Below are 10,361 nucleotides of genomic sequence, written 5' to 3' on the forward strand. Positions count from 1 at the left end.
ATTGGATGGATTGACATAAAAGTGGGTTCAGGTGTTAAATTTGTGGACATATTGTAACATAGTCTTGGTCAGTACTGTAGGCTAAGGATTATAAGCACAGAATGTTTTAAGAAATACATGCAAGTCAACAAAGTTATATAGTCACAATATCCTGGAATCATGATTTATCAGTAAAATTTCAGAAGCTATCAAAAACAACTTAAAAAGTTTTTTAATCGAATAGGTATGTATGTATGCAAGTGTGTACTTGACACAGTTTTTGGCCCACTTTGATTCATTCAAATGAGTTCTATAAACAAAGATAAAGCATATATATACACCTGTGCTTAATAATCAGTGTTCATATGACCTAACCCAACCAAAGAACGATGGTTTTACTGCATAGAGGAGAGGCTAATTGTTTTTAGTTCCTCTTTTACATTGGCAAAGACACAACCATCCCAAAGCCAAAGACCTTGAGTTGGAGAAATCTGGAGTGGTGGTTTCAGTTCGTACAATATGCACAGAACAAAGGGCACCACTGGGGATCCCCAAGGAGAACATTACTATTGAATGAATGGCAGCAAAAGACAAGAATAATGTTTGCAAAAACGTGCATGGGACTGGATGCACTGAAAGTGTCATATCATTTCTGAAATCAGAAGATTGTCCAGTGTCAGAAAACTAGGTTTAAGGTGAAGGTGTTGGGTGTTTCAAGAGGACAGTTCTCCAGCACACATCCAACAGCACATAGGAATGGATGAAAAGGAAAAGATGTTGTGTTCTACAACATGAGACCTGACTAAAATCGTATATAATCCCGTTGGGAGCCGCTATTATTGAAAGGACTTCAGAGCTTGAACAGAGAAATGCAAGAGTGACTTAAATTGCCATCAGACATGTGCAAGTAGCTTCCACATGCTTAAATAAAACCATTTTTTGCTTGTGTTGTTCAATGAATTTGGATATTTCATTAAGATATTCTGATTATTTGAATTTGTTTATCCTTCACATTTATTTCTGTAGATCTGGAAATTCTGTGGGCAGGCTTAGACTAAACTTTGGTGACGTCGTAATGTTTTATTGAGGATGATTGTCCAGTCTTGCTCTGTATGTGTGGTTCTCTCCAGGTACTCCGGCTTCCTCCCACCATCCAGAAACAGGCATGTTAGGTTAATCGGTGTCTCTGAATTGACCCTGGGAGTGAGTATGAGCGTGCTTGGTAGTTTGTCTGCGACACTGAACTGGATTGAGCAGTTATAGTAAATGGATGCATGCATTTTTCCTCATGACATTGATGACATTTAGTGCTTATGCACAAACGCATGTTAACATTATGATATAGTACGAAGGTTGACTTGGCATCCAGATCAAAACCTCACTGTGCCTCCAGTTTTAGAGCTTCATAGCTAACTCTTCGTCTGGTTTATGTTTTTAATTGTGTGCTTTATATTTGCTGAAAGACAGTGGTTAAGTCTTTATAAAAATATCTTATGAAAAATGTCACAGCTGCAACAACTCTCACAGTTCCCACAGCTTCTTACTCTGATGTTTCATGGTTCCTTTGATTCTGGAGGAAACGCAGACTTGGGAAAAATAAAGGCTTACTCGGGGCTCTGCTGATTGACCTCTGAATCTGTGATCAGCTAGAGAAATCAGCAATCATAAGCAGTGTGCTGGGGTGGATTCAAATCTTTCATTCAGTTTTGAGTTTCTGTTAGACATGAAATTTGGGAAACAAACATGCTATTCTTTATTTTTTTTACCTCTTTTATTCATTTTAATGATATGTTATCTATCTTTACTTGTTCATGTTGTCTTATTATGTATAAATCATTCTTCCAGTTCTTTTGCCTTTTACTTTTTCCTCTCTATTATTGGCTTTCCTAATCTACATTGAGGTGTTAGGACATATCTGACATTGCTGTTGCATGCTGTGACATACTTTAGATTTCTAAACAGTTTAAAGCAAAATCTACTTCATTTACAAACCTGATTATAAGGCAGTGCTTTCTCATCCTTTAAACACAATTCAAAGCTAAGATTGGCTGCTGTTTTCCTTCAATGAAATGCACTTCAGTTTGACATTTAGTGATATTTGATTGTGAAGAAATCTATGTGAGTTTGCACTGATTTTGTCATTGCAACAGTGATTTAATACGGTTCACTAGTCTTGTGAGTTGAGGTTTAAAGGTGGGGTCTTCTGGTTGGCTGTGTTAAACCACCCGGCTAGTTGCCTCTGTAGTGGAGTGATGTGTCTTTCTTGGCCAGGGGATTTCCTTCTTCCAGAAGCACTTAAAGTTATTACTGTGGAGGAGGATCTGAGCTCTGCTGCAACGCCTGTTTGAAGTTCCCCATCACATTTTGCACTCCCAGAGATCACAGGGAGAGCAGCCAAAGCAGCAGTGAGCTCACACACCAAACAGTCAGGGTATCTTCCGTTTTCAAGTGTCAAACACTTAATTTGATCGGAGGCTACAATCATCCCGACAGTTCAGCAAACTGTTTTAATCCACTTTCACTGAGCTTTGATATTACACATACATGCACTATGCATACGGGACATAGTAAAGCACTGAATGTAGCATTTTGTTGTGCAAAAGATTAGAAGAAGTCTTTTAATTCACTTTGATTCCTTCTGGTTCAGAGTTCTCTCTATTCTCCAACAACACAGGGACTCAAGGCGCACTTTCAGAGTCTCGTGACTCGCTTGGGCTTGTTCATGTTTATCCCCATACGATTCATACAATGTAGGAGCAATATATTATTATATATTAGGTTTATTTGGCTCTTCAGCAGACCCTGCCATTTGGGTAGTTTGATCTGCAGATGTCATGCACAGAGCGCATTTCTTTCTGAGAATTACAGAAATATTCAGCCAAAATTGATGAAAATCATAGACTGTATCTTAAAGATATATTTAGTCTGACTATGAGTGAGCTAATGTGGAGGTGTCTTAAACTGGCCTTCTATCTAATGACCAGTAGGGGGCATCTCTTCTGGATGCAAAATTAACTAAAAAGTGTAGAAGTCTTCCCTTCTCATCTCAGTAAATATTTCCGAGTTTATTCAAAGTATATTTTTCGAGTCGTCTAAATCACTAGTTTAAAGTTTTTTTTCCAATAGGGCCTAATTTAGTAAATTATGGCTTACACAATCAGTTGTTGACAAGCCTTCTGTCTGCAGTCTCTGTCTGCCCTATAGTCTGAGAGCTGGGTAGAGAGGTGCTAGAGTGGTTCCTGCGGCCATGTCGTGTAGAAACAAATTATATTGCCCTCCCAATATTCCTACTGCCTCTTCGTTGGGGATCCAAGCTCAACCATAGTACCAAACGCTTTGGTTAAGTACACCTGAAAACTAATTTGTCTTGGCTTCAGGTGTCACTTGTATGATTGTTTGAATGTGTAGTTTATTCAGTACTAATTGGCAAAAATAATGTGATACACACTAAACTAATGGTACCTGCTTAACATAAGCTTGTCGCATTTATGAACATGTTAGCATGTTAATCAACAAAATGGCTGTAGCCACTATGATTTCACCCATTGGCTAATTGACAGGTTCTTTGAAATCCTGTTTTTTTTTTTTTTTTTTTTTTTCATTTGGGTGTCACCATTTTGAGCCAGAAGAGGCGGAAGTGCTAAGTTATCAGCTAACACTGGCGGTGGCGATTGGCTTGACTAGAAGGCTACGTCTATGATTCATGTTAACTGTGATGTTATTTACTGTATCTGTCTGCTTGATGTCAAAAGCCCACCAACTATTGAGCGTTAGCACATTGCGTCCATGTAAGAAAATACCTATAACTGAGCTAAAACTACACTGAATGATAAAAACTAAAGTAATAATCAAATAACTTTCTACAAACATTGTTTTGTTTTTTATCGTAGTGAAGAATTTAAAAACTCCTGCTACATTTTGCACTGCTACGTTTTTTCCCCTCACGCATGCATACATTGTACGTTTATACGTTGCAACTGGAGTTTGAGCCTTTTAGAAGAAAGTTTCTTTGTTTCTAAATGATCTAACATCGTCATCATCTTACAATTTTGAATCCTGGATTGTGAAACTACTATGTATTGGATATGTGGACACATTTCTGGTGAGACCTGGGTGAAACTGTTTAAGTTTAACATGATCTGACTATCCATTTATCTTTGTCTCATGCAAGGACACTACAAAAAACACATCATCAGTTTATCATACCTGCCATAAATATCTGTATATTGTATATTGCAAGGTTCAAGATTTCTGGTTTCTTTCCGTGGTCTGAGTAGTACTGATAAATCCAGTTTGAATTCACTTTGGTTGCATGCAGTGTGAAGAGCAAAAGAGGCAGAATGCTTTGACCAAAACTCTGTCTCCGAACCACTGACAATCATCTGATGACAATTCAGCTTTAGGTCATTTTCCAAAAATCTATGTGCATTCAAACAGTGACCAGTGTACTGAACAGAAAGCCTGATCAGATATCATGTATCAGGATTTCAGCTGGCTCCACCAGAAGCCAAGAAATGTTGGCTGAATATTGCTTGCAAAGGGCAGGCCATCGGTCTTTGTTTGCTGCATGCACTTAGACATAATCAAATTGCTAAAAGAAGTGCTGTGGGAAACTGCGGCAGCTCTGAGTCTTTGTAGGAGTAAGCAGTCAAACAAGCAGTGGAAAAAGTTTCAAGTGTTGCTGTTATTATCTCAGATCAAGCAGTGGCTGTTTTCAGGGTGAGGAAAACATCATCTTTTTGAGCCTGTAAGAAGGTTCTGCGGTCACACGCAGCAATAATTAGTGGTATTCTCCAGATTTGGACTTTGTCCAAAAAACTGGCATTTCATCTGCCACTGTGCGCTAAATGTATACAGGGTTCAAATTAACGGAAATGGCCAATAGAAGTGCAGGGTTTCATGGTGAATTCTTGTTGCGTATCGTTTTTCTCTCCCCTGTCTTTAAGTCGCTCCTCTAAGCCCTCTTTTCTCTGCTTCTCCCCTTGTTTTGTTATTTTACCTGGAGGTGCAGGTGTGAAAGGGTGAGGCCGTGGAAAAACATTTGATTCCGTAAGCTTGTCATGAAGGAATCCATTGACTGACCTCTGCATCTTGGCATACAATGACAAATGGGTTTGCAATTTTCCGCCTGACTGAGGGGCAACAAAGCACATTTCCACTTTTGCTGGTAGGCTGCGCGAGAGTACAGTCTCCCTCTTAAATGCACTTTAACCAGGCAGGGAGCGTTTTTCACATAGCAGGGCTCTTTACTTTGGCTTTTGGCGCTCATACGGTCCAAATAGACAATTACACTTGGTGTGCTGTATCAAGACAAACATGCTTATGTGAAAACCTTACTTCACACAGTAAGGTCATCTGTTGATGAAGAGGGGAAGGCTTGTTTTTCTTGCATCAGAATTTTAAGACTACTCCTGGTGTTTCTCTTTGGTGCCTTGAATTGTCAGAAATTTTGCCAAGCTTTCAAGGTTGATGCTGATAAATCTTACAGTGATTGTGGTAACACTGTCATTGTAAACAGCGAGTATGTGAATATAATACAACCCCGTGGAGCTTCTGGCTGCAGACGCTTGTTTTTTTCCTCAGGGCATCAATTGCATGATCTAATCTAAATTAGTATGTGACTACTACAGTATATGTGAGTTTGTGTCTTTGTGGGGACCCCCTTAAGAACATTTTTTTTTGCATCGACTTAAAAGATGAATAAAATGTAAGATTAGGTTAAATATTTAATCAGATCACTCATAAACATTTGTTTCAGCAGATTGATTAATGTGACTATATGTAATCTTTTAAAGCCAGTATATCATTTTTTCTCTATTCATTTCATTACTAAAAAAATACTTATCTGAAAATTAGTCAGAGCTGCTCATAGTTTATGCTTTATTTCTTCTTTGTGGGATTTATCCGTCTTGTTTTTGACTTTGCTGCATTTTTACCAACTGCTGCTCATTCCGAACTGCTTGCCTGTGTTTTCACTGCTGATTGAGTTGCTTCCAAAGTCTAAAAGAATGCCAAAACTGGAAGCTATGGAAATGAACCAATTGACCTTTAATCTGACCCTTAAGATCTCCACACCCTGTGGGAGTAAAAACTTTCAGGCAGCACCAGAGTCAGGAAATAAAAGGGATCTATGCTAGCATTTAGTGCAGCGGCACCCTCAGACTGCCACTCCCCCAAAACCTGGATTTCACACAAGTCTTTGTCACGCAGCTATCATTTAAAGAATATCTGTTAATCTCATTGAGAATGACTGAAACCAAAATGTTTAAGTAATCTGTGTATAGTTGAGAGTCTGTGTGCTCGAGTGTGCCCTGGTGGGACCGTTCAGCTGAGCTGTCCGGTATGATGATTATGTCCTGTAGGGATGACCTTTTATTGGGCTGAGAACCTAATTGATGCCTGATGCTTTTTGGGGGGCAATTATCACTTCTAAATGTCAAGACCTAATTTGTGACTCTGTCCTCTGGACACATAGGCCAGAGGACGGGGTGACATGCTGGCTCCAGAGGGGCTCAAATATTGGTTTGGTCAGCAGATGTGTTGGATGGGGTCAGAGCAATAGGCTGGTAGGCTGATACACACTGATACACACGCATATATGTATATATATATATATATATATATATATATATATATATATTAGATTTTCAGTGGATTTCTTCACCACATTTCTAGCTTAGAGTGGAAACATCTTGCTCCTGCTAACTTCAAGTTCAACACATACTACATCACTTGTACCTTGGAAGTGATGTGTGAAAGTCTTTTGTTCTTGCTTTTTGCTTTGCTGTTAACAGCAAACTCTTATCAGCAGCTATGTAGTTCACTTAACGTAATGCACCATCAGCGTCCTCCGCTAGGCTACTTGTTTATCGTCTTAACGTTTGTCCCCAAAAATACAAACAGAACCCAGAGGTATGGGCCTGTATTGTAGCCCTGGGTTTATTGGAGCAGATATGTCACGCAGGAATTATAGTGTGAGTTTTGAATGGAGTATAAACTTTCTGGTTGGCCGTTAGGTTTTGCTGTATGGTGTTTTCATAACCTGGACCAGTTCAACATATCGGATGACACAGAGTGCGCCTGTCAGTACGAACTGATAAGGGAAATGTGAGTATTTGAGAATAAAACTGCTCTCTATCAGTTTTACGGGTGGCAGTCTGACCTAGGTTTGTTGTTTTTTGCCATTATTAGTTCTCAGGCTTTTTTTGTTTGCTCTGCCATATTATATGTTTCCAGGGTTGTTGAGTACTACCAATCTCAGAAGATGCAGACCTTGTGGAGGGAAATGGTGGTGGTGGTCCTCTCCCTAAAAACAGGTACGTTTGAATAGTGGTGTAAATTCATGGTGTTCCTTTAGATTGTAGGAAATTATGTTAGCTTGTGAAAATAGTGCATAATATGTCTACTTTAAGTGTAAATCATGTTAAAAGTCTTGGGATATAAAAACGTAATGGGTTAACATTGTAGGCTATTTACCAATATTGTGCATTACCAACAGATTAAATTCCATTTAAAATGCAGTAGAAGCAAAGCACTGCATGAAAGTTTGTAGGTAGAAGACACGTGACTGTCCTAACTTTTAATCACTGCACTGCATGAGCCATCTTCTAACTTTCTAATATTTCTAAGACACAGCATCATATTTGAGCTAGCTAACACCATGATAAGAATGAAATGGTGCTAGCTAGCTTATGTTTAGCATATCTGTTTTACCAGTAAGCTAGCTACTGTAGAAATACATTTTGGTTTAATTTTGATAATTAGTTGTTAAACATAAACACTAAAGATCAAATATATGTACGTCATATTATCATCAAAACATAGGCTACTCATGCTTGGCTTCAACAGTCTGTATCTGTGCTGTGGGCTCAAAAGAGTAGGTTTGGTATTTCAGAATTCTAGAGATCATCTGTGCCTGTGATGGAGGAATAGCACAGATACTCAACGGTATTTGCATCAAATCCAATTGTTTTAGCCAAGATTACGCAACATTTTTAAACTTTTTTTTTTTTTTACCAACAATATTTAAATTCCCAACCTTCACTTTTGAAAAGTTCCAGTTTATTCCTGTTGATTCCTATAAATTCCCATGGAAAGTTTCCCACTTTGAAAATTGCCAGAATTTTGCAACCCTGTTTAAAATTTGGCGTTTAGTATCTGCTACAGTCTTCCTGGGGTGAATATCATGTTAAATCTGATATTACAGAAACAGAATGAGAAAGTGTTTAACATTAAATCAACCTGACCGGTGTTCAAATCTCGTTAGTTAAACAACACCCTCTCAAAACCCTGTAATCGCAGGGTAATTGGCTGTTATAGTAAATCATATGTGTGTACGTCGTATGACTACAGCTATATCTCATTTACCTCCCATCTTTTTAAGCGTGTGCTGCATTAGTTTCCACAGGCAGCTCGGTGTTTGTTATGCCTGCTCATAGTCTTCAGCTTCCTCCAGGTACAGTTTGCTCGGATCCCTTCAGTTAAACAAAACACTGTCTGTCAATAGCAGCGACTGCAAACGCAGCCCAGCCTCGTTCACTGTGGGTGTCTTGTTCACTGAGAGTCTAGTGTCTGCATTAATGACACTGCCTCTGCATCTTCTTCTTTTTTGTTCTGAACACCTAGACATCACTGTTTTCTAGTAAGGTCTCCATGGAGATGCAAACAGAGGAGCATATTTTCCACTGGAGCTGACAGCTTGTGACGTGGAGTGTCAGTAAATCAGGTGTGTTGGTCTGATTGCCGCTTGCGAACGGCAGACCACAAAATCCTCTTAGCTATGACGCTGAAAGTGATTGAACTCCAGCCAAGTGCGATGCAGGAGGTGCGAGAGATTTAGTTCGGCCCATAAAATGTAAAGGTTTGGAAAAAAAACAGATGCTATTTGGCGGCGCCGGTTGTCGACTTGTCCGGGACGCTTCTCTCTGGACTCGGATAAAATCCCAAAAGTATCAAGTGGATAACGCTATACTTACACTTCTGCTGTAATCCCCATAAACACGCATGCAGCTAATAATTTGTGCGCACAGCAATTTACTAAGGAATAAACAAACAACAAGGAGCCTGAAATCAATAGTTGCAGGATCGCAGTGACACAAAGCTGCAGACACCATCCCTGCGCAAACACACTCTTAGAAGTGGCCACAGCTTTAAAGCAACAGGTGAGCTTCGCGGCACCTCCCCTGTCTTTCCCAGCACAGTCTTCTAAATATAGAAATTATGCTCTCTGATAATTGGGGGCAGACTACAAAGCCAGCTATATTTCCACCCTCCTCCTCCACCCTCTACTGCCAAGTTATATCCCCAGCTGACAAACAGCAGGGCTGAGATCAGAGTGTGAGATCTTGAGTGCTGAGAGAACACCTGCGCTGTCTGACCAGACTGTGAAGATAGACAAGGAAGATCTCTGGCCTCCACACCTGCCCCTGGACCCATGCCATACACACACACACACACACACACACACACACATCACTATATATATGTATGAATATATATACCTCTGTATATACAACACACTTGATGTGGTTTCCTCCAGAGGCCTCTAAGACCGCTGCTGAGGAGGTGCTGAAAGTTAGAGAGCGTCCATTAAGCCCGTGAGACGACCCTCCAGAGTGGGCGCGGTTGAGGGGATTTAAGTGTTTTCAGTGAGAAGCCGCAGACCACCTGCAGGAGCAGGGGTGGCCGGAACATCTGTCTCAGGGCCAGGAACTACTCCTAAAATATCATTTAAACAGATGCCCAATGAGCACTTCTGGGCATCAGGTATCACAAGTCAGGATTTCCAGCATGTCCAGAGAGGTGACCCTCAAAATCTAGAAGAACTTGGAGAAAGTCTGCTTTTCATGGCTACCACTGAAAGTTTAGCGCAAGAAGAAGAAGAAGTAGGAAAAAAAAAAAGTTGGCATTAAGGCAATGCAAGACCTTTTCTGCTCCTTTTCCAAGAAGCTAAACGCAGGCAAGCGGTGACGGCATCTTTCCAGAAACGAGCCCCAGAAGCCTTTTACATGCTGCAATAGGCCTGTTTACTCGGTGGACTGGGAGGGGGGGTGGTGGTGGTGGGGGGGGGTGTCCACGTGTGCGCAGGTTATAAAACACTCTGGGATGCTGTCATTAATCGACGGCAGGAGCGCGTTGATGTTCAAGGTGTGCAGGTGGGAAAGTCCCACAGTGTCGTGCTGCTCACAGGAGAGAGTTGGCAGCAGGGTCGACTATCCATATCGAGACACCCCCACTGGCACACCCTCACACACACACCCTCACACACACACACGCACGCACACACACACACACACACACACACACACACACACACACACACACACACACGCACGCAGACACGCTCAGAACACACACTGAGCTTCCATGCTTCAACATAGATC

This window comes from Odontesthes bonariensis, chromosome 13 (genome assembly GCF_027942865.1).
Source record: "Odontesthes bonariensis isolate fOdoBon6 chromosome 13, fOdoBon6.hap1, whole genome shotgun sequence".
Taxonomy (NCBI): Eukaryota; Metazoa; Chordata; class Actinopteri; order Atheriniformes; family Atherinopsidae; genus Odontesthes; species Odontesthes bonariensis.